Source organism: Penaeus vannamei, chromosome 34, assembly GCF_042767895.1.
Source record: "Penaeus vannamei isolate JL-2024 chromosome 34, ASM4276789v1, whole genome shotgun sequence".
NCBI lineage: Eukaryota > Metazoa > Arthropoda > Malacostraca > Decapoda > Penaeidae > Penaeus > Penaeus vannamei.
In genome coordinates this window covers 14546654-14549153 of record NC_091582.1, presented here as the reverse complement: position 1 = coordinate 14549153, position 2500 = coordinate 14546654, and the positions used below count along the sequence as shown (strand labels likewise).

The following is a 2500-nucleotide window of genomic DNA, read 5'->3' as shown; positions in this document are numbered from 1 at the left end:
ATTTCACACTCTATTTCTTTAATATAACACTGAAAAATATTGCATGTTACAAGTTGTTTTTCAATTTTATATCATAATTCTCAATTCTTTTTTAAACCAGTGGCACCATAAAATAACCTGAGTGTACTTCCTACTGTGCCATAGTCTTTACAAATGTTCCCTATGAAATAAGATCATCAAAGCAGGATGATGTTTTTCTTTCCCATTATCATTTTCCAATAAAAGCATCAAAGAAAGAGCACAGACTGAATTTGGAAGGCTTCTACTTGAGAACTAGTCATCAAACTCCAACTTCTACAACACAACACAACACAGAACAGCCGCCATTGCCAAAGTATAGCATAAATAGCGTTAAGGCTCACATTTCACCACTATCTGATAATGAAATGGGATACATTTTGCCATTTTCTTTGCCTTTCAAAGGAATGTGTCATATATGTGAAATTCATTCATCTACTATTAACCCAATGAATCCAGGTGCCATGCCTATCATGTCATGATAAAATTTGGCTGAGGACCAGATGACAGGAATGTGCTGTCATAAAAAATTAAGCTGAAAGCCAGGTGACAGGAATTTCTTGCTATGAGAGCACAAACCTTTGGGAGATTAGGCTCAGTGGGCATTTAGGAAGGGGCTCTTGCATCTCTTCCACTGTTAAACAAGGTTGAAATGTACCAACTGTGAGAAATGACTGGAATAACACAATTTACATACTCAGGACCCTCCTCCTTCCCACTGTGACCACCATGATCAAAGGCACACAGCGTAATAAGAATATTGAATAATATAAAAATATTTAAAAAATGACAGAAATAGAGCTTGCTTATTGTTATTGTTATTGCACAGACTTGCAGACTACACAGAGATGTTATGGAGTCTGTGCAAGGATAACAGTCTGTTACCATCTTCATATAGCCCATCAAATGATAAATATAGACCTTGGAAAAGACTAATAGAACAAAAAAACATTATGCAGAAAAAGAGATAACATTGGACTGGGAGGCAAGGTGTCTTTCCATTGCACAAGAGTGTCCGTGTGGGCACCTGGCTCACAAGCCACACACCACTCAAGTAAGCCTAATGGCATGACTCTGTGCCACATGTAGATAGAGAGGCACTCAGATACAATGCATTAACAACAACGAACTCAATTTTTCTTGCCGATTTTGATGAAACTCACACCCTTTTATTTAGGCACCTTCCCATTTTTCAAAATCAGCCGAACAGTTTTTGAATTATTATAAAATAACAAAACATGCAAAAGCCACCATGTTGAAAATACAGCACCTTGGTAAAAGGATTCCGACTTCAGAAACGATAAGACATTCAATTTTACTTGATTTTTTGTTAGAAATATTCAATATTTACAACTTGTTCTTTGTAGATTTTTTTATTTCGACTTCAAATTTTTTTGGTGAATTTTTGAAGTAGGGGACTTCAACAATTTTCTTACCTTTCTCACTTTCACATGAAGCACTGGCAAAAATCGCAAAATCCAAAAAGAACAAGTTGTAGATATTTTATTTTTCTACAAAATAGACATATCTTGCACCCGGAATCCTTTTTACCCACCCCTAAAGGTGGTGTACTGAGATATCAACATTTTTTGTTTTCTTTATCTTTCTCTTTCTTGGTATCAACAAAACAAGGTATAAGATTAGTCTTCCTATACCTTAATCCTCTATCATCTACCTGCATTCCAAAGTCTTCAGGATATTACCAACACGTAACAGTTTCTCAAAATCTTACATATAGTGTAGTGGTGCCATTCCGATTTCATGTCTGAATAGAACAATCCTTCTACTATAATATCCATTTTTGAGAAGTCGATCTCACTTTTTTGGGGTGAATATTTTCCGAAGGTGACTGTTAAAACACCCTAATAGGAGATCTTGAAAATATATGTCACTTTTATAAGAAACACATGAGAATACTGCAAATCCTTATTGCATGTAATAGATCTACTATTCAGCTACAAAATGAGCCATAATACGTTAAAATCGGACTGAAAATATGTGTGCTATGCGTAAAAATGTGACGGACCCAAACATCGCAATCTTTTTCCTTTTCATTATGTTTACATTTTACATCACAAATCATGTACGAAATACTTGTATTTGATATAATTATCTATTATTTACCAATTATTGTTGCTCTATTGGGGTTTGTCTTAGCCTAATTAATATTCCATAAAATTGTGGTGGTGATCCGGATCATTTGGCAATCCTACCCCCCATTTGGGAGGAGGTGGAGGTTTGCATTTTCGAAATGTTTTGCTCATGGATCAAACTATGTATGATGAAAATATAGAGAAAATAAAATACACCATATGAACGGTTTATCATTTTTATTTATTTGTATGAAAAATTTCTTCATTCTCATTTTTTGGACACTTGCCAGATTTTTTTAATTATTCCGAAAAAAAATGAAGGTTGGTCTCATCTTATGTGAAGTTCAATAAGCTTTCAGAAAATAATCTAATTTTTTATTATTTTCTAA

The 2500-nt window shown here is 34.2% G+C and overlaps 1 protein-coding gene across 1 annotated transcript in view; it reads right to left on the bottom strand.

Moving 5' to 3' along the window:
* LOC113809678 (uncharacterized) overlaps window positions 1-2500 on the bottom strand; it is a 32233-nt gene that overhangs the window by 18571 nt on the left and 11162 nt on the right. The gene's annotated exons all lie outside the window — the stretch shown is intronic.